We start from the raw sequence: 27,154 nt of genomic DNA on the forward strand, positions 1-27,154 counted from the left end.
AGTCTACACCTGACCCTAGCGCCTGTATGGTCGTACATTTTAGTAAGTTAAGTTTGTGCTAATGCCTCATGATTTTATCAGTTGAAACTCTCGACCGGTCTAATGACTTGTCATTCACCTGTTTTTCACGATGGAAAATTAATTACAGTAAGGAAAAACTAGAAATTGAAAAAAAAAAAAGCAAAAAGTAACAACAGAGTGTCTAGTTATGAGTATATTGGATTTGCATCCATTCATTCATCAATGAAGTATTCATCATTCTCGTGTTCATGCCACACATGAAACCATTTACCTAAAGAAGTAATTATCACATACTCGAAGACAGATCCACTTCGTCTTCCAACAGAGCAAAACATGCATGCAACTGTGATATCATATTTGATCATATGTCATGTGTTAAGCATCAGCTCTTATTGCTTCCTCATCGTCCGTGCCTCATTCTCTCACATATGCAAATAAAGAAATAAATTAAAAATATAGAATGGTAAATGTACTTACATGTATTTAACGAAACAGTTCCTACTGATGGTAACTGAAAAATAGTGAATAAATGTCCATATACCTGAAGAATCTTAACGATCCTATTAATTCTCATATTGCTAAAGCCGATGGTATGAGAATATGCCGGTCATGTTTTATTCTGTAAGCATGATAAGAAAAGCGAAGCCAACATGAAGAAGTGAGCACACGCCACTGCAGCTGAGTCACACTGATAACAACCTCACACAAAACAAGGCAGAGTTATGGTCGCACAGCTTTTACAGTTTGACGGGTTGAGAGCACTATCAGGTGATTCAGTGGCCCAGCATCCAGTCCTGCAGGGGAAAAAGTGATGGGTGTGATGGAGGCAGAAAAAGGAAAGGAGTGAAGGGGACCAGAGACCACCAATGTTCCTTGCATACACGTGGTGGCACGAAGCACACAGACAGGAGGGGTAGTCTTTTTTTATGTTAAAGGTTTGTATTCCATTTAAACATTTTAAAGCAATCTGGACACATATTTGCTACTGTATGTGTTTTTTTAAGAAAAATCAGGGGAGAGGGAGGAATACATTCTAAAATGCAATTAGCATTAAAGATATCTGAATGAAAATACCACTTATATATAACTGCTTATACATGAATTTAACAAATTTTTAAAGACAGCAAGAAGATTGGTCGTTACATGAAGAGGGGTTCCAGTGTGACCAGCATAGATAACAGGTTCATTCAATTACCTGTTATATATTCCATTTCTTAGAAAAGGGGAAATAAAAACGATCTTACGGCTGTCACTGATGGTAACTAAAGATCCAAGCTGATAATTTTTATGAGTATTATTGTCATAAAAGACTTTGTATGTTACTTGTAGAGAAGTTTTATATATTAGACTTGTGGACGAGCGGTTGTTATACTTGAGTAGCTTTGTAAGTAGATAATCTTCTTTCCCATTTGTCATGTAGTGACAGGAGAGGTAAAGAATAGTATGGGACTATTTTTATTTGTCTTGGAAATATTATCAAGTCTCTCACTCACGAGTGAGTATGAGCAGAGTCCCTGTCTCCCTGTCTCGCTCTCTCTCTCTCTTTTCTATGGCTAGCTTCCTTCTGAGTTCACTTTCCTAAATTCTGGTGAAACAGGAGACGTATCACGTGTGTTCCCTGTGATTGGAAAGTTCTAGAAGCCTGTGTGTGAGTATGTGTGTATGTGTGTGTATGGTCAACAAGGCTTTGTTCACCTCGTGAATTGCTGACAACTAACTGACTGGCTACTTCGTAATCTGTCGTCAGCTTTTCCTCAGTGTAACTTGCAAGATCATTTCCCATTCCCAGGCTCGCATAGAGCTGTCTATCTATCTATTTATCTATCTATCTATTATGATTTGTAATTATAATATGGACTCATAACATTATCAGTGTAACTGCAATAGTAAAGGATTATACATAACTGGAGAAACGAGTAAGAGCAACGAGTCTGCAAGTACAAGAAGTCTGATGAGATAAAAATCTTACATTTCTGTTTCAGACGCAAGGGCTTGTCCTCGGATGCCACTCCTGAGATGCTGCATCGTCCAACGTATGTAGAGAGGGAGAACATGTGGAGGGAAATAGGGAGGTGGGAAGAAGGGATGGTTGAAATAAGACTAAAGATAAAGTAAGTCGACCCCAAATGACGTTGAACGTTGACCCCTTGCCCTTGCTGACCTGATCAATTTATTGTCCTTTCATACTCTATCACCGACAAAAGTTTGGTTGAAATCCACTGAGGACTTCAGGAGATATAGTGCTCATACCCATATGACCTTTACCTTTGACTCCTTGACCTTGTCGACCAATTCATTTCATCGTCCCTTCATAATGGATCACTGACACATTTTTGGTCGAAATCAGTCGAGGGATTCATGGGACATCGTGCACACAATGATAAACTAAGTTGAATGAGCGTGATTTTTGTCTCCTTGACCCTGCTGACCTAATCAGATCATTGTTCCTTCATATTGCATGACTAACAAAGGTTTGGATGAAATCCGTCAAGGGTATCAGAAGATATTGCACTGACACTGATAAAGTAAGTCAACCACATTTGGTGCTGGCCTCTGACCCCTTGACGTAGCTGACCAAATCACTTTATCATCACATTCTGCATCGGGGACAATTGTTTGGTGGAAATCCGCTGATGGTTCAGGAAATATCACGCCCAGAAAAGTATTACGGATGCATGGACCCACGCACGCACACATGGATGGACGGACAGACTAGCCATTTAATGGCTTATCCACCATAGGTGGGCAGGGGCATAATAAACTGCAACTGGCATTGTTTTCTCACCGAAAATGCCTCCAAACCCAATCTGATACAGTGAATGACAATGAGCGTCCCTGGACAACTGGCATTCCCCAAACTTCGTAAGAGTAGTGTCCATCCGCAATATCAGCACCATTACGAACGGGAGAAATAGCTTCAGTTTGAATAAAACTTTTGCAACACTCGTATAACACGTATCGTATAAATAAACAAAAAAGTGTCTATCTATATGCAGTACTTTTCTGTATCTACACACACACACACACACACACACAATCGTATATATATATAGGTAGATAGATAGATAGATAGATAGATAGATAGATGATATATATATATATATATATATATATATATATATATATATATATATATATATATATATATATATATATATATATATATATATATATATATATATATATATATATATATATATATATATATATATATATATATATATATATATATATATATATATATATATATAGATGTGTGTGTGTGTGTGTGTGTGTGTGGAAAGAAAACAATTAACTGAAAATGAGAGATAAAAGAGAAAGTAATATACTACAAATTCTTCATGACTTCACAACCATGAAAGCTAGCATGGTATCAGATGTTGATGGATTTGCACAAAACAGCTGTTTCCAATAGATAATTTAGCTTGTGTTTTGAAAACTTCAAGCACAAAACAGTTGTTTCCAATGGATAATTTAGCTTATGTTTTGAGAACTTCAAATGTACAGTATGGCTGAAGTAATGTAGTTAATCATTAATGACACGACACATACTTTATCCTCATACTGTTGATTACTCTGAAGAATTTACACCTCTAGACTCTCAGCCAGGTTAAGTCTAGTAGGAGCTGTGTGATGAAAAACACACACAGGAACTCAAGAAGTAAGACTCCTCCAACGACGTTTTGACAATTTATTGATCGTTGGTGCAGTACGTGTTACTCCCTTTGTCTAGTTTTCTTAAAACTAAGTTGGTGGGAGAGAGAACCAAGGGACGATCACTTGTAGCAGGGAAGAGGCACATCATGCTGAGCTTGGAAATACTGATCAGTACACAGCAGGATCTTTCTCAGCATGTACAGTACGTCCGCATTCGCAAGAAAAACTCGCTCAGCAACTGTATCATGCAATAGCTATACTGTACATCTAGGCATAAACATCATCATACAGACTTACACACATTACAGTTTTTCCCCTGTAGAGAAAATGTCTCCCGACATGTCATACAAACAGAGATTGTTAAAAGACAATTGAAATATTAAAACAATAATGATAATACAAGTGAATAATAGGATACAGATATGGTAGTATGCATAGTTGGTGGCCACTTTACTAATAATACGCTTACACTAGTTAATAAAGAGATATCTAAGCTAATTTTGAGTCCACGTGGAATTCAATTACAAAATAAAAGAAATGTAATTGGTGTGCAAACAGAAAGTGAACTGTAAATAGATCAGTCAAAAATATGATGGCTCAGGAGTAAATAATTATAAACTTGGTGACAGAATTTATTAGTGAATATACAAAGATTAGAAGATGGTTATATAATTGGAAAATTATTGATATACCATAGTAAGCAACAATAAAACTTCATTAATATAACAATTGATTATGAAGGGATTCCAATGTCTTTTTGAGAGTTTAAGATCTCATAACAACTAGATAATAAGGAACACAATATGTTCAAAATGCAATGAGTCTTTGCAGCTTATTATCAAAAGTAAGTGAACTTTCTAATTTATTCATGGATTTTAAAATCACCATTTACATAACTGCGATGAATGTTAACTGGTTTGCACTCAAAACAACAATGAACAGGTAGAAGTGGTGGTCTGTCTTGATTCCATTAAAGTTTCCTCAATTTCTGGATCAGGCTGCGTATTCTTCACATGATTTGCAGGTTTAACAATTTCACTGTTATTCCTTATCTCATGAGTTTCTTTTCCTCAGTAATTTCATGAATTCTTTTTCTTCATACGACACAACAAAGAACGAAAACCATTATGTTCCAGAATCCAACTACAGTGAATGCAATAGGAGAATGCAAAATATGAAGGCTCAAAAAAGAATGATGAAGTTACACATCATAACACCCACAAAGTCAGAATTGTGGACATAATCCATCATGTCCAATAACGAGAGGCAAAATCTGAATTATCAGTGGGGAAGATAAAAGAGATTCTTATAGGTGCAAAGATTTCAGAGTTATGAGTATGGCTGGCATTATGTAGGTGTGTTGGGTATGTAGAGAGAGAGAATTTGACTTGATGGAGCAATGGTCTGGAGCAATAAGAAGACCAGATGCTTCGAGGGACTTGACATGGGTGTTCGGGCAAGTAATACTAAAAAAAGGACGATGTATGGAAATAGAAGCAGTGTACATGGTCCAGGTGAGTGTGGAAAATGGGTGTCAGGAATAGGTGCAAAGGGACATGCAGAAGAATTATTTTTTACTAAAAGGTTACGGACTAGAATGTTCTCACAGTGGGAGGCTGTAGTAGGGAAGCTACTAAGAAGAAATGCAGGACAAAGATAAAGGGATTGAGCATCAGATGAACACGAATGTAGATCAAACGGGACAAAAGCAACAGACTTATGACCGCGAGATGGAAGAAAGAATCCAGAGTACACAGATGCAGCAAACGAGAGCCATTGAAATGCAGAGGGAAGGGATTTATTTGGAATAGATCAAAGGTGATTATGAAACCAACAGGAATATGGACCATAATAGTCATGGAAAATGATGTATCTTCTAGTACAGGATAGTACAATTCTAGGCTTGAAAAAGTAAAAATAAGATAAAAATTAAAGTTTCTGCAAGATCACTGGACGACTAAACGATGATCGGACATCGAAACAAGATCTGGGGTAACATGACCTATGACAGCATCTCGTAAACAAGCCGGTAGGCGACGATGGCCAGCTCTAAGTGGGCTATTGTGGTTCAGCCTGTACACACAAAGGAGGACCCTTATCTGGTTAGAGTCTAATAATACCATCACCCGCCTCTCTTTGGACACAAACTAAACTACCCAGACTACAGAAATAACTTGATACTTGCATATAGACAATAAAAAATATATATATTTTTTAAAATGAAATATCCCATATTATGTAATAATTTTGTTCGTAATACACATATCTTGTTATTTTAAACCATTTCAGCAAATTTTTTTAGGGGGTGAAAATATGGAGTTTCTTAGTATAATTTTTTTTTTTTTTTTCGCTCCCCAGCTTAGTTTTCACTGGCGTGTATGTGGTCATTTTGAGAAAGTTTTCACGCTTCATTGCGAAGCACAATATGAGTTTAGAAAGCTATAAATTGCATTGCCAGGTGCGCCATAAGATTATCTTCAATTTGGTAAGAAAAAATCGATTTTCGAAACTTGAAACAATGGTGCCAGGCAGGATACTGGGTCCAGACAATATCTGGACCCATCACCACGAAGGGGCTAAGTTGGCTGTTGCTAGGCAAAGTGTAGCCTATTTGCCTAGCAACCAAAACCTTGCAGACACAACTAGGTCATAGGCTGATCACTGTGTCTAGGTTTGGTTGCAATCGGTTAATTCTGAAGGGTAGAAGTGCCAGCTACAATTAAACAAGACTGTTAGGGATGCTGACCCAATATTCGCAAGGTTGCCACTCAAACACTTGGGTAGAGAGGGGAAAAATGAATGACACACTTTCGTTAGGGAATGACCTCAAGATTACGCCTAAAGAAGTCAGAACTTTCTACCCCCGTTAACAATGCTTCTACAGTTCAAAACGTGCAAGGCTACGGGTGGTTGCCAAGCAATCAAAACTTTGCAGACACAACTGGGTCATAGGCTGGTCATTGTGTCCAGGTTTGGTCGGAATCGGTTAATTCTGAAGGGTAGAAGTGCCTACCACATTTAAACAAGAATACAAGACTACGAGAAAGAAAACGCGACCAACAATAAGGGCACTGTGGAGCTAGCCAACAAAATCCCCTACTTGCTACATGAATGAGAGAAACAGAGACAACTGTTTAACATGGAAGGTGATGTACGATATTTCTGGAACAACAATAAACTTCCGATTCAGCTTAGTATTTCTTGAACAACATTAATCTTCCGATTCAGGTTAGTATTTGTGGAACAACATTAGTTTTCCGATTCAGCTTAGCTATGGCATCCGAAAATTTGTTCAGTTGCATACCCATTTCATTCATGTGTGTGATAATATTACCTAGCAACAGAGATGACGTCCTCTATTAACATTACGCCCCGCCCTCGGAGATTTACCAGCGCCTGAGGGCTGAGGACCCCTTCTCTGTCCCCATCACCTAAAATCATCCAAAGACAGCAAGTGCATGAAAGAGTGTCCACATTTTCCACAACATCATACCTATAAAAGGAATTCATATTAATGTTCGGAAACACGTGAAACAGTGGGGCGAGTTGCTCAGTGAAGATTTTGTCTGTATTAATTAGCAGGTAGAACAGGTGATGAAGAAGTAGCAAAAGTGGAAGACGAAGGAGGAGGCTTGAGAGTAGTAGTGGGAGGTCATGTAGAAGGGGCTATGGAATATGCATTACAATATTTTCCTGGCCTTCCTTCTATTAAAAAAACCTTTGAGTTCTCTTAAGATCATCAGTGAGGACCCATTTACCGTCACATGACTGCAAGTCTTAAATCTCAGATTTGTTACCCTAACGAAATAAAACACGGTGCAGGCCCACAGAGTTGTCATCCAACTTATAGGTGCGAGGGTGCGAACAAGTGAACACTATACCTCCAACAATAATACTGACACAGGGTGTAGAGATACAGTATGCTGGCAGTGTGGCACGTCTTCTTTAGACTATGTTGGATTACTCTCTGTGTATTAGTATATGCTCTGGAAGTCTGTTTCACTTTCACATAATCATCCAGGCAACTGAGTGGACTAGACTTTGACAGTAACACTGAATGAGGCAGAAATATATCGAATCCGTATAAGACAAAGAATTTAGTTTTGCCAATAGATGTATTAATGAGGCTGTTGAAAGAAGCAACAACTTGTCATATTCACTCATTCCAACAGGTGCTCTAAGAACCTCAAGCACCCTGACACCTTACAATTTTGTTTCTCGACAAGGCCATTGGAAGCAGGATGGTCAGGTATGACATTACATTTGTTGATATTATACTGCTTACAAATCTCAACTGAAAGACTACTGTTGAACTCAGAACCATTATCAGCAGTATTGTTGATAGCACAGTAAATGGGCAAATGACATGATCAATGAAAGCACGTGCAACGCTCTTAGCAGTCTTGTCTTGAAGAGCCACGGGAACATAGTAAAGTGGGAAATGATCAACAGTCACAAACAAATAATCTACACCAGACTTCGTAAGAGTGTGTCCACACGTGTGCTTGAACAAGTGTTGGCAACATGTACGCAACACAGTAACGAACACGCTGCAAGCATGTTGGGAGCAGCAGCGTCCAGATCATGTTTGCAACATCATGATAAAGTCTCAGCTGTCTGGTATGGACACCCTTCTCCCATCGCCTCTGTGGCCAGTGTTCGAAGCTGCACTGAAACATGATTGCATACATATGTCAGAATACTGCTGCATACATGTACCCAAACATGTTGCCAGTTGTGTTCAAGGGCACGTGTGGACACGCCGTACTCAAGGAGATGAATTGAAATGGTTTCCCACTGATGTGATAGAACTAGATACTGCAAGAGTGGAACAGGTGATCTGGTTGACCCTTTATGATGATTACAGGAAACACAGGAATCACAGCGAATATTCAGGTCCTTACGCATAGTAGGCAAATAAAATGAAGCATGCACAGGTCTCAGACACTTGTCTTTCCCCAGATGGGATGCATGAGGTGAGTTATGAGCGATGTGGAGAACGGGATGTATCAAATCAGTGGAGAAAACGAGCTGATGTACCTCTCTATTAGGTATGTCCCTACCAGTAAGGGCTGTCGTCCTATACAAGATATCATTGTCCAACACAAGCTCATCTACTGGCACTGGCACAGTAGGTAAGGTTGAGACATCTGACTCTACTGCATGAAGTAAATAACTTTAGACCACAGTGGGTGTGCTGGCAACTATGGACAGCAAGTGAGGTTAGAGTAGTGTAAGCAATGGCAAGACTGCAGCAGCTACATGACGTGAAAGAGCATCTGCAACTACATTAGATGTACCAGGAACGTACTCAGTGGTTGGGGTCTTGGATGATAACTGACCATCGTGCTAGTTGCCCTGTGAGATTTCTTTCTTTGAATAGTCACAAAGTGGCGGATGATCTGCATAGAAATGAACAGGATATCCAGTGACTGTCTGAAATGTTTAAGAGACTAAACATCTGTTCCAGCTTCCCAATGAATGACATTCAAAGAGCACTGAGGGCACAACTAACATACAGTAATATACGTTTTATCTTTGGATAACCAACTTGGATTTATTGTGCATCTAGCCCTACAACAGATGTGTCTGTATAAAGAAGAGAATACATCTTGAAATCAGGAAATGCCAAGACTGGAGTGGTACTGAGTACTGTCTTTAGTGTTTCAACGGCAAATAAGTGGTCATTAGTTCAAAAAAATGCTTTTTTCTTAGTTTAGTAAGAGTGGAACATTCTGCGCATAACCTTCAATAAATCGCTGGTAGTTGACACTCAGTCCAAGGAAACTGGTTACTTTATCTGTACTGGTAGGTTTTGGGAAGATAGCCTGCTTTCTTATTCTTCTACAGCATCAGCGACATGTCCAAAAAATTTAATTTTCTTCTACAAGAAGTTGCATTTACTGGGCTTGACATTTAGACCTGCCATTTGGAGATCAAAAACTTGCTGCAATATGCCGAAATGTTCAGTAATTGATTCACTCACAACAATGATGTCGCCTAGATAAGTAAAAAGAAACTGTACAATCATACCACTGAATACAGAATGAATAAGCCTCATGAACACTGATGGAGCACATCAAAAACCAGAGAAGCCTTTTAAATTGATAGTGGCCAGAAGGTGTAATGAATGCAGTTATGGGGCGAGACGACGCTTCCATTTCTGTTTCCCAGTAACCACTTAATAGGTAGAGGGAAGTGAAAACAGTGATATTCTCACCAAGCGATTCCAGTAAATCTCTCAAGCCTGGTAATGGTAATCGATCGGAAACAATGACAGTCAACTACAGTTCTGAACTCACCTTCTTTGTGACAAGAAAGACCAGACTATTTCACAGGCAGTCTATACACTGGGTCATAAACTGGCTGAGTGCCGAAAACTAATTCATGGCTATTTTTTACAAGATTCGTCTTTCTCGTAGGTTCACTAGGTATGGCCACCGTCACGGGGGATGTGAATTTATCAATAAAAATTACTTTAAAATGTTGCTTGTAAGTAGGGGCAAAAATTGACTTGTGAAATCAAGCAGTGTTACTTTATGCCGGCTTACTTCGCCGATTCTCCAAGGACGAGAATTTATAAACTTTCTCAACAGTACACAACAGAGACTAATTACTCACGAGTGCTGTTTGTAGTACTGTTAGCCTCTCGAGAAAGTGACTCCACTCCTGACAATCAATAACTAATACTAAAAGTAATCAACAGGTTCTTACCGGTGCATTAACTCCTGGTTGGCACAACGGATTTAAGCTGAATAAAAAAGGACTGGCCTAAGTACCAGTTATGAGTAATGCAAAGTGTTTATGCAAACTAGGAGCGGCAACTAGAATAAGCTTAATGTGGAGAAATAAGACACGAGTTTAATTACACTAAGCTCAAGGAAAAAGAACTGTAAATTTATTTATTACAATGAAATACACTGAGATGGTTTGGCCATGTGGAGAGAATGGAGGGTGAAAGACTGACAAAGAGAGTGTATGAGAGTGAGGTGGAGGGGGGAAGAGGGAGTGGGAGGCCGAGGATGAGATGGAGGGATGGGGTGGAGAGGTATATGAGAGGGGGGGGTGAGTTGGGAGGGGGACAGTGAAATGGCAGGGGACAAGGCGACGTGGAGGCGATTTGTTTGTGGCCCCCCAAACGGGATTGAGGCGTCTGGCAATAGATAGATAGAAATAAATTTAAGTTACTTGAATCTCAAAATGACTTCAAAATAACAAGGAGAATACACTCACTCGCTCACTAAAAAGCTAAACTTAAACCTAGGAAAAATGAAAAGAAATACTGGTCAGTAGAGGGGGCTAAGCGGAATGACTGGGCGTCAGTGCGTAGGACGGATGCTGCAAACACGCTAAACCTTCTTCGCCGATTTACCGCTAGGTGGAGATTTCAGGAACCTTCTCTCATGACGATCCAAGCCTGACTGACTTCGAATTATGAAAGGGGGTGAGAGATGGCAGTGCTTCAACGGTCAACGGAAAGAAAGTGAGCGAAACACGCCCACAATAAATCACTCAGAGAAGGCATTAATGTCGCGCGCAAGGATGATCACTTATGAAACAGTGAAAAATGTTCTGAAAACCGTCCCAATCGAGTGAACGCTAGGACGGTTGGACTGAGTGATATTCAGTGAGAACTCCACTAGAATTCGCGGTTTTCACACTGAACAAAAAATTATGAACCTACAAATACGCTCACGCAAGTTCATGACATGATGCCCCATCAAAATCAAATTCTTCTTCTTCAGAAAAAAAAAAATCGATATACATACATATAAATCCTAACTCAGTCACACAAGACTCACACTGTGGTGTGTGTACTACCCTGCTACAGGAGAAAATCACAGTCGCCCATGAGCGTAAAAACCTCGTATTTGCATTAATTGAAGCAAGCTTGAGGAAAAAACTCCGAGACGACGGTGAAAAATCCTGTACTCAGGTCAAACTGACTGAAAAGTTCGCTACATTTACATTAACAACAAATTGTTATGTAGCGTGATGTATGTAATACACAGTGTAGGTGTGACAGTTGTGGTGTAACTGTGCCTATGTGTAAAATTATGTAATACAATAGTAAATAATGATAACGAGACAGAAGAGAAGAGGTGGCAGCATGCGTCAGGGACGATCAGCTGATCTGCACGACAGTGCTGCACCCGCCAGCTGCACCTGCAAAAGGAATCAAGGTGGAATATCAAAAGTGTCATTTCTCTCTCTCTCTCTGCCTAGCAATCAGTACTTATGTTTATTATTAACCAGGAAACGTAGTCTTTGGATTGCTCAAATCTCTCAGGACCCTTGTAGTTTACTGGTTAACCTAGCATTATTAACCAGGAAATGTGCCAGTTCCTGGATTGCTCAAATCTCTCAGAACGGGCAGTTTACTGGTTAACCTACATTATTAGCCAGGAAACGTGCCAGTTCTTGAATTCATCAAATCTCTCAGAACGGGCAGTTTACTGGTTAACCTAACATTATTAACCAGGAAACATGCCAGTTCTTGAATTGCTCAAATCTCTCAGAACGGGCAGTTTACTGGTTAACCTAACTCTACACTTACAATTAATGACAGGAAGCTAAGAATCCCTAAGTAATCTCAGGCAGGTCACATTTTAACGCCCATCATGGGTGTGAGCACTCATGTGGATAATGTTCATTCTCCGGGAGTCCTCAGAGAGGCCCACAGCTCGAGACGTTCCACAAGGTAATTCGCACACAGCCTCAGATTGTCCCTATGGGGTTCTCGAACTTTCCCCTTAACCTACGATACATATATAGGTACAGGCCCTGGACATGATGTGTCCTGTGAGGCCAACAGACGAGACGTCAGGTCTGCACCCACATTACCATTGCCCTGTCTCTCAACTGCTTCAGAGATTGTGGGTGTGGATTCACATGGCAGAGGAAGGACATGTCCATGATTAGTGGTACATTAACAAACATTGCAGGAACGCACAAAGCTATCTATTTCTTGTCCCATTCCCGGCCAGAAAAAGTCAGCACGGATACGGCCCTGGGATTTCCTGTTGCCCATGTGACCTCCTGAGGCTGAACAATGACCCCATTCTAACACTGCTTGGCGATACTTGGCGGGAAGGACAAACTGCAGTCGAACTTCGCCCTGGGGTGTTCATGACTCACAGTACAGCCGTCCTTGTTTACGAAGGAACTTGGCTTGACCTCCCTGTGAATACTTAATCACTCTACTCTTTTGTTTCTTCCGCACGGCAGCAAGTGTCGGGTCAGAATGTTGTTCTTGAACAACAACTTGGCTACACATCAGATCTTGCGGCGATGCAATGGTCACTGGGGTGACACAATTTGGAGCCTCAGCAATGGCTTGTGTTACTGCAGCCGAAGTCTGAGTAGTGTCATCTATGGTGCAACTATACTTGGCACCTGGAATATTGCCTATGATAAGGTCAAACAAAGGTTCTGGCATGACAACTGCGAGTGTTGTACTAGTGTAAAATGGAGATGCCACCTGGAAACGTGCCTCAGGGAACAATCTCACTGATCCATCATTAAGGTTAGCTTGGTTCTGTCGACCTGTGTACTCCTCAGGCAGAACTAGTCTCTGCCTGACAGAGCAACCTGAGGAGCCATTGTCTCTCAGGACCTTCACAGGAATGCCTCCCACAAACCCTGGCTGAACAAAGAGGGCACTGTCACCTGTGAGAGGGCCCGTGGAGGAAGCAGATAGCCACTGATTAGGCTGCTGAATAAATGATGCGGCAAACATGGTGCCCTGAGAATTAGATGCTTGAGGGGTCGTGCCCACCATCTGAGAAGCTGGAGAACTGACCACCTGAGATGGAGAGCTCACTGTCACTGGGGGACCAGTGAACTGTGGAGAAGTACCTGTACTGGTGGGGTTGGCACCACTGTGAACTTGTTGTGGAATGAAGGCTGCATTTGCATCCTGCCTCCGATACTCTAAAGTCGATTGTCCTGACTGAGGGTTACTTGGTTTGTCCTTGCCCTGCTGCTGCTTCAAATACCGGTACTGCTGCTGGTTAAGGTACTGCTTGTTGTACCGCCTCCACTCAGGTTTCTGGGTATTTTGTCCCTGTTCCTTCTTCTGCGGTTTTGGACCTTGGCCATTATTCTGGGAACAGCCTTGTTGCTGGGGCTCAGTCTGAGATGGTTTCCCAGATTTGTCAGCTTTCCTGTTCCAGGTGTGCTGCTTACGAGTTTGATACCCGTATGCAGTGAAGAATGCATCACCCTTGTTCACCATTTGGCTGGCATCCCTTACCTGGCAGATTTTAAGCTGAGCCATAAGTTCACCAGGCCACAACTTTTCTAGCTGCGTGCGCAGCATAAGGTTGATTATCCCCTCACGCGTGGAAGGAGTTTCATCTTTCTCCATTCACTCATCTAAGTAAGTAGTAAGATGATCAAGAAACTGAACAGCAGTCTCTTTTTCTTGTAATCACGCCTTCATAAACTGAATCTTGGCGTCATCAACTGTGAGACCGTATGCTTTGACGAGTGCGGCCTTCATCATGTCATACATGAGATTGTCTGCACGATTTCTTTGGAGAATATCAATGGCAGGGCCCTCAAACAGGCTAAGAAACTGAAGCCGCTTAGCTGCCTCATCCAGCTGGTACAGCTGAGCCATGTCTTCAAAACGAACTATGAATGGCTCAATTTGCTCGCCTTCCTTGTATGGAGTAAGCTTGATGTGTGAGGTAGCCAAGAACATGTGCAGGGAGAGCGCTCGTTTGCACCAGATGTGTCTGAAGCCAAGGAGTCTCGCTTGAGCCTTAGCATCTCAAGTTCTTTTTTTTAACGTGCCTCACGCTCGGCACGTTCGTGTTCTCGCGTTCTCTCTCGTTGTTCTCGCTCGTACTCTCGTTGTTCTCACTCATGTTCACGTTGAATTCTAGCTCTTCCCGAGCATCATTCTCACCTTGCTGTTCGTATCTAAACTGAGAGAGTACATACTCTCTGACTTTTTCGGGGTCGGTAAGCTCCATATCTTTAGCTTCCTGTACGTAGACGTTGGTAGTCATGATGCTAACTCAGTCTGACTGAACTAAAGATTAAGTACTGACTGCTATTTTGCAGAGAAATGCCAATAATCAAGAGAAAAGAATATAGACACAGGTTAGTGGTGACCAGTTTTATCTACCTAAACTGGTAAAGAAAGATAATTAAAAAAAGAAAAACAACTGACTGTGAAACTATAACATAAAATTAATAGAAATGAATCAATAATCACCAGTAATATAGTGCCTCTAGACTGTAATGATAAATACCAAAGTATGAGTGAGTATTATCTCGTTAGTAACTTTAAAGCTAGGAGTTAATACCCTGGAATGAGGTTGCCAGATATCACGGGGGGGGATGTGAATTTATCAATAAAAATTATTTTAAATTATTGCTGGTAAAATTTACTTGTGAAATCAAGCAGTTTTACTTTATGTCGGCTTACTTCGCTGATTCTCCAAGGATGAGAATTTATAAACTTTCTCAACAGTACACAGCAGAGACTAATTACTCACGAGTGATGTTTGTAGTACTGGTAGCCTCTCGAGAAAGTGACTCCACCCTTGACAATCAATAACTAATACTAATAGCAAAAAACAGGTTCTTGCCGGTGCATTAACTCCTGGTTGGCACGATGGATTTAAGCTTAATACAAAAGGACTGGCCTAAGTACCAGTTATGAATAATGCAAAGCGTTTATGCAAACTAGGAGCTGCAACTAGAATAAGCTTAATGTGGAGAAATAAAACGAGAGTTTAATTACAGTAAGCTCAAGGAAAAAGAACTGTAAATTTATTTATTACAATGAAATAAATTTACGTTAAATGAGTCTCAAAATGACTTTAAAATAACAAGGAGAATACACTCACTCGCTCACTCAAAAGCTAAACTTACGGGGAGATGTGAATTTATCAATTAAATTTACTTTAAAATGTTGCTTGTAAATAGGGGCAAAAATTGACCTGCGAAATCAAACAGTAAGTTTTACTTTATGCTGACTTACTTCACTGATTCTCTAAGGATGAGAATTTTAAACTTTCTCAACAGTACACAGCAGAGACTAATTACTCACGAGTGCTGTTTGTAGTACTGTTAGCCTCTCGAGAGAGTAACTCCACCCCTGGCAATCAATAACTAATGCTAATAATGATAAACAGGTTCTTGCCGATGCATTAACTCCTGGTTGGCACGATGGATTTAAGCTTAATACAAAAGGACTGGCCTAAGTACCAGCTATGAATAATGCAAAGCGTTAATGCAAACTAGGAGCGACAACTAGAATAAGCTTAATGTGGAGAAATAAAACACGAGTTTAACTATACATTAAGCTCAAAGGAAAAGAACTGTAAAATTTATTAATTACAATGAAATAAATTATGTTACATAAGTCTCAAAATGAACTCAAAATAAGAGGGAGAATACACCCACTTGCTCATTCAAACGCTAACACTTAAACCTAGGAAAAACGAAAGAAAATACTGGTCAGTGGAGAGGCTAAACGGAATGACTAGGCTTCAATACGTAGGACGGATGCTGCAAACACACTAAATGCTCTTCGCTGATTCACCGCAAGGTGGAGATTTCAGGAACTAACTGTAAACAAACCTGCTCTCACGACGATCCAATCCTGACTGACTTCGAATTATGAAAGGGGGCTAGAGATGGCCGTGCTTGGTTCAACGGTCAACAGAAAAAAAGTGAGCGATACACGCCCACAATAAATCACTCAGCAAAGGCGCTAATGTCGCATGCAAGGATAATCACTTGTGAAACAGTGAAAAATGTTCTGAAAACCACCCAATCGAGTGAATGCTAGGACGGCTTAATTGAGTGATACTCAATGAGATTCCATTAGAATTCGCGGTTTTCACACTGAAACAAAAACGTCACGAACTTATAAACACTCTCGGGCAAATTCGTGACATTACGCCTCATCAAAATAAAATTATTTTCTTAAAAGGAAAAAAAAATCAATATACATACATATAAATCCTAACTCACCAGATGTCACGGGGTTTTGTGAATTTAAAAATTAAATAAAGGTTTTATGTTTTGCTTGAAAATATGGACAAGGAACTGACTTGTGAAATCAAGCAGTAAGTTTTACTTTATCCCGGCTTACTTCGCCGATTCTCTAAGGATGAGATTTTATAAACTTTCTCAACAGTGCACAGCAGAGACTAATTACTCACGAGTGCTGTCTGTAGTACTGTTAGCCTCTCGAGAAAGTGACTCCACCCCTGACAATCAAAAACTAATGCTAATAATGGTAAACAAGTTCTTGTCGGTGCATTAACTCCTGATTGGCACAAAGGATTTAAGCTTAATAAAAAAAAGACTGGCCTAAGTACCAGTTATGAGTAATGCAAAGTGTTTATGCAAGCTAGGAGCGGCTATTAGAATAAGCTTAATGTGGAAAAATAGAACAGGAGTTTAATTACACTAAGCTCAAGGAAAAAGAACTGTAAATTTATTTATTACAATGAAATAAATTTATGCTACATGAGTCTCAAAATGACTTCAAAATAACAAGGAGAATACAATCACTCGCTCACTGAAAAGCTAAACTTAAACCTAGGAAAAACGAAAGAAATACTGGTCAGTAGAGGAGGCTAAATGGAATGACTGGGCATCGGTGCGCAGGACGGACGTTGCAAACACGCTAAACCTTCTTTGCCGGTTCAACACTAGGTGGAGATTTCAGGAACTCGCTGTACACGAACCTTCTCTCACGACGATCCAAGCCTGACTGGCTTCGAATTATGAAAGGGGGCAAGAGATGGCCGTGCTTGGTTCAACGGTCAATGGAAAGAAAGTGAGTGATACACGCCCACAATAAATCACTCAGCGAAGGCGCTAATGTCGCGCACAAGGATGATCACTTATGAAACAGTGAAAAATGTTCTGAAAACCGTCCCAGTCGAGTGAATGCTAGGACGGTTGGACTGAGTGATATAAAGTACGAATTCTACTAGAATTCGCACTGAGTGATATTCAGTGCAAATTCCACTAGAATTCGCGGTTTTCACACTGAACAAAATGTTACGAACCTACAAATACGCTCGCGCAAGTTCGTGACAGCCACAACATCTCTTCAGGTATGCAAAAGATCAAGTAATTGTGATTTATGATCAGCGAAATCACCAGGATCTACAGCATGTCAAAGGCAATGTCAAGTGGAGGAACTGTAGTAGAATCTGTAGAGTTTTCAGTGACTTATATACTATGTACTGTACATCATCATCATCGTCATCATCAACACCGTCAGCAGTTACAAAGAATGGTAATATAATGGCACATCTTTACGACCAATGGGTACACCAAGGAATTTACAATCTCTGTACCACTTTCAAGCTTTAGTGAAAAATTGGTGACAGTTAGTAGGTAAAGATAACATAAGCTATTTTCAGACATGCAACACAAGTCTGACTCATAAGTTAAACCATTCACACAACACGTCTCATGTAAGGTTAATGCATCCACTCCTTCTTTTGCACCCAGAACATGAAGAATGACACTCGTGAATTTGTGCAGCAACAAAACCGTGCACTGTTTTGTAAATGCCCTTTTCATATCTGTGTGTTGCATGGAAGGTGTGTGCAAGATATTCACAGAAGAAATATGTGCAGCATGTGATGTGGTGTGTGTGGGTAAAGAGATGACGGAAGGGGGTGCAAGGAACAGCATGATGGAATGAAGAGGTGTGACAGGCTATGGCACAAAAGAAGAAAGCATACAATGAATGGATGAGAAATAGGGGCGTGGAAGAAGTTGAGAGGCGGAAGAGAGAGTTATATGTAGAAAGAAAGAGAGAGGTGAAAATATTAGTAAGAGAGAGTAAGAATAGAGTGGATGAGGAATTTGGAAGGAATTTGAGTTTAAAGTGGAGGGACTGTAAAAAAATGTTCTGGAAAGATGTGAAAAGAGTAAGACAGGATGGCAGTGAAGTTAGTAAGAGAGTGAATGATATAAATGGTAGATTACTATTTGAGAAGGGAGAAAAAGTGAGCAGATGGAGAGAACACTTTAAGGAATTGTTGAACATAGAGAATGGAAGTAATGAGGGTATAAGTGGCTGGGGAATGGCTGGGACAGGGAGGGAAGTGAGAAGACAGGAAGAAATCAGTATGATAGAAGTTGTGGAAACAATGAAGGTCAAAAATGGGAAAGCCCCAGGAATTGATGGAGTGTGTGGTGAAATGCTGAAACATAGGGGAGAGATAGTAGTAGAATGGATGTGGAAGATGTGCAGAGTGGCCTGGGAGGAAAGTAGAGTTCCGGAGGATTGGAAGTCGGATATAATTTTTCCCTTGTACAAAGGAAAAGGAAAAAAAAAGAAGTGTGTGGTAATCATTGGGGCATTTGTCTTCTTAGTGTAATAGGAAAAGTGTATGGTAGGATACTTATTGACAAAGATAGGGATATAACAGAGGAATTAGTTGGAGAAGAACAGGGAGGCTTTAGGAAGGGAAGCGGTTGTGTAGATCAGATATTCATTCTTAGATATTTAGTGGAAAAGTATCTAGAGAAAGGAAAGAAGTCGTATGCGGCCTCATGGATTTGGAAAATATATATGACAGGGTGGATAGACAAGGATTGTGGAAAGTATTAAGAATATATGGAGTAGATGGGAAGCTGTTCAATGGTGTGAAGAGTATGAATGATGGTGCTAAGGCTGCAGTGCGTGTGCATGGTGAACTGAGTGAATTTTTCTCTTTGAAGGTTGGGTTGAAACAGGGATGTGTCATGTCTCCATGGTTGTTCAATCTGTACATGGATGGGGTAATAAAAGAGATACAAGGCAGGGCAGTGGATGTTGGAGTGGCCCTAGTGAGAGAGGGTAGTGTTTGGAAACTCTCTGTACTGTTGTTTGCAGATGATACTGTGATGTTAAGTGAAGACGATGAGGAGCTGCAAGGATTGGTGGATGAGTCTGGGAGAGTGTGTAAGAAACGGAATCTAAAGATGAATGTAGAGAGGAGTAAAGTGAAATCAGTGAATGTACAGTGAGGTTGGATGGTGAGGAAATGGAAAATGTAAGTACGCTTAAGTACTTGGGGAGTGTGAGGAGTTGGGATGGAAGTTTGGTGGGTGAAGTGCTTGAAAGGGACAACAAGGACGAAAAGTTGCTGGTTCTTTGAAAGCAATGATCAGGAATAGGAAGTGAAAAAGTTACTACGTGATAGTATTGTGATATCCGGTACCAGCTCTAACTTATGGAAGTGAAGCTTGGACGTTGTTGGAAGGACAGAGGTCAAGGGTGAGAGCAGTGGAAATGAGTTATTTAAGAGAAGCCTGTGGAATCACATGGAGAGACAGGCTATTAAATGAAGATATAAAGGAGCGTTGTGGTGTGGGTGTGGATGTGACAGGAAGCGTTAGGAGGAACACACTGAGGTGGTTTGGCCATGTGGAGAGGATGGAGGGTGAGAAACTGACGAGGAGAGTGTATGTGAGTGATTTGGAGGGGGGGAGAGGGAAGGGAACGCCGAGGATGAGGTGGAGGGATGGAGTGGAGAGGTATATGAGAGAGGGGGATGTGAGTTAGGAGCAGAGTAGTGATATGGCGGGGGACAGGGCGACTTGGAGGCTATTTGTTTGTGGCCACCCCGTATGGGATTAAGGCGTCTGGCAATAGACAGATAGACAGATAGTGTTGTCTAACATCATTCAGACTCACTGAGGTAGGTAAGTGGGTTGTGGTTGAGTCAACCATTGTGTCACTGCTGAAGATAGTCTCATACATTCTCTTCTTTAGTCTCAATTGGTGGCTGTGGAGTAGGAGTAATTGTGGACTGTGTCACCTAAGTTACCTGCGGAGGTAATCCATTCCTGATACATAAAATCCCTTTATTGTAGTACTACCACAAGCAAGCATCAGTTCGGTGGAATGTTGAGCCATGGTGTTGCTACCAATCAAAACATTTGCAGGATACCGAAGTTTGTATGTGACATAGAACTCATTTATGAAGGGATTTATTATTTCATCAAGTTGTGTTTGAAGATTTTCTTTGTCATTCACTTAAAATTCTGAGCCGTCAACGCCAAACAGGCGAATATCTGGCAACTCAAGGATCCAAACCCGCTTCATCTTCTTAATACTGTGTAGGGAAAATGAAGATATTAAGTTCACAAGAGACCCAGAATCCATAAAAAAAGGTCTAAGACCTACTTCACAATTTCGTAAGATAAACTACACCTAAGTGAGACAGAGGACCAATGTGGCATATGGAAAGCTCAGAATTTTGTGTTGTTATGGAGGATTTGGTTCTAGCACAGGGCTTCCCCTGACCGTGAGTTTGCAAGGGCACGAAACTCGCTGGTTGAATGGTGACGACTGTTGTGGAAGGTGCGCTACATGCTGCCGCGTGATCACGAGGATAAGTTGCTATTGCAGGCACCACTGGGGGATTGTGAAGGTGATCTGCTATCACGTCTTTCTGTGTCCTCGTCCATCTTCAAGTCTGTTGTAAAAGTGAGCTGCTCATTGGCCTGAGCATTTACATTTCCAGCAAATTGTTTCATTTCTGCTTTTAGATCTAGTACTACCACGAGAGAATCTATTTTGTGACGCGGTTCTTGCATGCGACGTGGATAGTGAAAATGGCGTTACATTTTGTTTGTTGGGTGAAAATGGAACGTGTCCTTGCCATTGAGACTGATAAGTGAGTACCGTACGGGAGTAGCAGCTCGCTCAATTACATGAACCGGTTGAATAGTATGATACCAAGTTTCTTTTCTGTCTATAGAGCTAACATGGTTATGTCATGCCAAGGAGAAAACTGAATCTCTAATGCAGCGTCAAATTATTACCAAGATAATTTTAGAACCTTAGATAACTAAAGAAGATAACGGCATTATCTAAGGTTAGAGTGGTTTTACACAAATAATCAGGTTCCACCCACTGACTGTTCCACATAACGTCAGTCTCAATACCTATGGCCGTGGCCACAGCTGCAATTTGCAGGAGTGTATTTTCTGTGAAAGGGGTGAACTTTCCCTGCCTCATACTTTGCAACAATGTGTAGATGTTCATCAAACATCCAACTGGGGGCAAAAAATTTATAAATTTGTCACAGTATTCATGAAATAGAGTCAAGATATCTACGAAGGAACTTAGATCTTATGAGAATATCCACTACGCTGCTTCTAAGGTATACACTCATAGCACGATCAGTTGTAAGTGTTTTAGCAGTAGCTTCAGACTGAACATCGCTAACGAAATCATAAACACCAAGAGCAGGATTCATACTTGTGAATTTTGGCCATGACTGTATCGCACAAGACGACAGTCTGAGGGAGAAGATCTGCGTTAGGCTGAGCTGTTATGGTGACTGAAGTAGAATGAGAAGGGGTGCTAAGAGCAGTAATTCCTGGTACAGCTACTACACAAGTATTGGGAATGGTAGGATAACATGATGAAAGTGAGTCTCTGTCATAAGATAAATGAGAAATATGTAAAGTTTTGGGGCTAGGGTACGAAATTCTACACTGGAGAAGAATTAGATTAAGCACGAGAGACAGACATTTGATCTGAATCGAAAGTTGGTGGCTTAGCTGATGAAACACTTTCTTACCTATAGACCTTACCATTTCTCAGTCATGAACGACTTCCACGAGATTGCCCAGCCTCATGGGAACCTGACTGTGTTCCATCTCCGGACGAAGGTGTATCATCTTCATCTACAGCATGTTTAACTTCTTAAAGTAAGGAAATGTCATGAAGAATTTTTGGGGGAGAAATAGGCACAGCGAAAAAATTATTGCAAAACAGTACAAGTAAACGGAAAATTTTCTTACCAAAAATAAACTTTATGTAGAATAACAACTAACAAAGGGGATATTTATATACAAAATAATAACAAATGAAGAGTTCGTATGAACGGAAAGGAAAGAAAAAGGAAATCGTGATTATGAGAAATGATATTAGAAAATTGTTATAAGTACAGTGATGCACTAAACTGTTTACACACAGCTTGATAATGAATCTATAAGCATTATTAGTCTCGAGATAAAATGCTCTGATGGTGAATAACATAAACTTTTGCACTGAATAGTTCTGGCTCACAACTTAATGTTTTTCAAGAAGGTATATTCCCATATGATAATAAATGAAATGCAGGGAATATACGGGTGAGTTCTTGGATAGATACGTCCACATGCTTATCTCACGAAAATAATAACCAGACATACTTTACACAACAACGGGCTACCTCGAAATGTCATCAGGCTGAAAGATGCACTGGGCTGATATCAAGCACTCATTCGCACACCACAGCTAGGCTAATCACCCTTGCTTGGGTAAAAGGGCAGGAGCAGGTCACTTGGGGTTAAAATCAAGGCTAAATGCAGCAGGCAGGCAGGGGGAGACGGTGGCCGAATCGGTAGAGAGGTGGCCTGCAGCGCTAATGGACCCAGGTTCGAATACCGCCTGGGGCAGGGAACAGTTTAAGGATTTGAATTTCATTAAAGCAGACTTTACTGATCTACTAGAAGTCCCGCCGACATTTCCTAAAATACCCCTGCTAATACCAGTACACCAATTCTGTGTGAGACAGCCCTAGCATGTATCCAATATGGACGGTGGGTGTTAGCGCCGAAGTGGTGAAATGTGGAGGTGGTTGGTATGTAGGAGGACTACTGGGTCTTGAGAACGGGATGTGAAGCCTATGCCCAGAGTCGGACACCTAATGAAAAAGAAAAGGCAGGTGGAGTGGTCTGCAGGCAGAGGCAACATCACAGCCTGTTCACTTCACACGTCATACTTCACATGCCACTAAGATTTGGTAAGGCAGCCAGGGAGGTTAACTGCGTTAAACTTGAATACAGCATTAATAAATATGACAGACTTCAGGCACAGAAGCCATGTTCTTCACCTTGCTGCCACCATTTAAGGGAGACTCTCATCCAGTTTAATGCTAGGAGTTGATTGGTAACAGACACACATACGAACTCGGGTTGAAAAATTTCTCCAATGACGTCTTGACAATTTATTGATCGATGGTACCGTACGTCCTACTCCCTTGGTCTCTGGTTTCTTTCTAACTGTTACTAAGTCGCTGGGAGAGAACCAACGGGTGATCACGCGTAGCAGGTGACAGGTTCGTTATCCTGAGCCTGCATATGCTCTGATCTGTACTGTACACAACAGAAACTCTTTCAGCAACTACGCTGTGTATTCGCAACAGGAACTCTCTCAACAACTGCATCATAAAATAGCTGTACATCTAAGCATATACATCTAGACATGTACATCATCATACAAATTAAAATCATACACTTATATACATTACACACCGCTCATAAATGCAAGTACAAAATTTTATACTTATTAGAGGAAAGTAATTTGAAAAAATAATACGTAATAGAAGGAAAATTCAGTTGCTTTGTTAGTATGAGTATTAATGCTGCTGATGATGAACAGTACATTATATAATAAATTCAAAACGAAATGCGTATGTTGTTCACAGTTCAGTCATTTCATTCTGTCAGTATCGAAAAATTACTTAGCCTCCGTAACGTCTTAACTCTCTCTTGTTCTTGTGACTCATTTTCAGCTGAATAATGATGTCCTGTGTTAGCTCTGTCATAACGTTAGAGTTATCTCTACCATGCGTGAGTTAATGGTGACAGTATTATTTACCGGCGTCGTATGACTCAATGAAATTCAACAGAATCATCAGCTATTAGCAACAGCTGAATATTACAGTTGTCAGGGTCATGAAAATTACAGCCATAAATCACTAAAGTTGATTGTTCTCTATAATCTCTAAATTAGTATACAGTACATAACCACGGATTTCCAGAAAAATTTGTAAAAATGGAAAACTGTTCTGGAACACACACACACACACACACACACACACACACACACACACACACACACACACACACACACACACACACACACACACACACACACACACACACACACACACACACACGCTTGCCATCTGGTAGACGGGAGTTCGCGCCTCGCTCAGGTTGCGAAAAGTTTCACTGAAGAAGTGGGTGGTTACTGTCCCCCTTGAGCAAGGGGACGGGTGTGTGGGTGTGTGAAGGTCACAGCCTTGCCCTTAGATCGGACTATATGAGCTCTCAGCTCCCTTCCGGGAGGGTAAAATGCTGGCGATCACGACCATCAAGTGATCCTGACCGACCCGGTGAATTACACACACACACACACACACACACACACACACACATATCTATTCGTCTACCTGTCTATATACAGTACATATAGCCACTCTCTCTCTCTCTCTCTCTCTCTCTCTCTACACACACACACACCTATCCGTCTACCTATATATATATATATATATATATATATATATATATATGTGTGTGTGTGTGTGTGTGTGTGTGTGTGTGTGTGTGTGTGTGTGTGTGTGTGTGTGTGTGTGTGTGTGTGTGTGTGTGTGTGTGTGTGTGTGTGTATCAGTCTACAATACAAATTTTACAGTTGCCCGTGACCCGCGTCTCTCTCGCAGACTGACACTACCATGATCTTGGCATGTAGATATAGACCATTCCCCATCCCGTGGTTTATTATACCTTAAAAATGAATTATTAATACGGTTTAGAATAATATTTATCGTCACACTTGGGTCATAAATAGTTTTACTCAGAGTATGTCGTTTGTATTTCAGTCTTCCTCTTACCAGACATTGTTAAGCTTAGGTGAGCCGTCAAAAGAAGAAATTGTTGATGAAACCTGTATTCAGCCCATCTAGGTTGAAAGGTTTTCCTTCGCTAAATAAATCGTCTGAAAATAAACTAAAAAATTCATCAAACTGTTTTTCTTAAAAAGAGACTGACTATGTTTGCTAAGTTTTAGTCCCTTCCTAGAATTCGACTCACACAGCCATCAATGTTATATCCAGATCACAGTTTCACTGCTGCGTAAACAAGCACACGTATGAATCAAAAACTGTCCACGAGTCTGACTGATATGCGAGAGGAGCTGCAGTCCTTCCAGTTCCAGGCAGGATGTGCTGACCAATGTATCACCGGCTCCAGTTTGTACATGAGGTTGTAGATACTGTACCTGTATATCCCACCCATCCACCCCGTCCATATACACACATTGGTCACCTAGTAGGTAGTTCAGCGTGATACGAGTGTACTGAGGATGGTTAATTGCCCTGCACATCGAGCAGAGTTCATGCCTGTCACACGGCTTTACACCTCCCGCTCCACCGTCTTCACCCCTCTACCTCCACCTCTCACAGTTTCACCCTGATTACCTCCACCTCTCTCACTCTGACCCCTTTATCTCCACCTCTCTCACTTTCTTCCTTCATATCTCCACCTCTTTCACTCTGACCCCTCTACCTCCACCTCTCTCTCTATCACCTCTCTTACCCCCACCTCTCCTACTTTGTCCCCTCTTATCTCTAGCACTCGCCTCCACCCCTCTCACTTTCACCCTTCCTACCTCTAACACTCACTCCAATACCTCACACCTCCACCCTTCTAACTTGAACCCCTCCAATCACCTCGATCCCTCTCACTTTCCCCTCTCTTATCTCTAACACTCACCTCCACCCCTCTTATCTTCTGCCCTCCCACTTCTACCCCTTTCACTTACACCACTCATACCTCTAACACTCATCACCCCTAACACTTTCACCCCTCTTACCTCTAACACTCATCTCCACCCCTCTCACTTTCACCTTTCTTACCTTTAACACTCACCTCCACCCCTCTCATTTTCACCTCTCATACCTCTAACACTCCCATCTCCATCACTCCACTTCACCTGTCATTCCCCTCACCGGTACCTCTTCCTCCTTGGACTTCCCGCTCTCCACTCCTCCTACCTCCACCTCTCTACCCAACTTATCTTCACTCCCTTTGCTTCTTCACTCCAGCAACCTCCATTTCTCCAGTCCAATTACTTCCAGTTCCTCTCCACTAACATGCCATCCGCCTCACCAACCCTTTTGAATTGACTCTATCTCCTTTACCTTTCAGCTCCCATAAATCCATCTCTAACTCTCTTACCTCCTCCGAATCGACATTTCAGTCCAATAGCTTCAACCTCTTCACCCCTCTTACATCCACATCCTTCACACTCCACTGTTGTTACCTCCACCTCCGCACCCTTTCATCGCCTGTCTCCACCTCTCCACTACCCTCGCCTCTCACCTCCCTCCTCTCATCTCTATTTCCTCCTTCACTCCACCTCTCCATTTCTGCTATGCCCAAAGCAATACAGTTTTGAACCAGGACTCGAACTTTGTTCACCAGCATAATTTTATCAACTCTTCCGTGGTCCACGACCCATATACCAAGAAAATTTCACAGAAATCCATCAAAAACTTTTTATATGTATCTTGTGGACAAACAAACACAGATAGAGGGATGAATACATAACCTCCTTTACAATTTCGTTGGCAAAATTGTTATGTCTGTTATATTACTTTATCAGGACGTTTTGATTTAGCTTGGGAGAAAATTATTAAACTATAGGAGTTAG

Source organism: Coenobita brevimanus, chromosome 70 (genome assembly GCF_032717465.1).
Source record: "Coenobita brevimanus isolate Jiangsu-jjx chromosome 70, ASM3271746v2, whole genome shotgun sequence".
NCBI classification, from domain to species: Eukaryota; Metazoa; Arthropoda; class Malacostraca; order Decapoda; family Coenobitidae; genus Coenobita; species Coenobita brevimanus.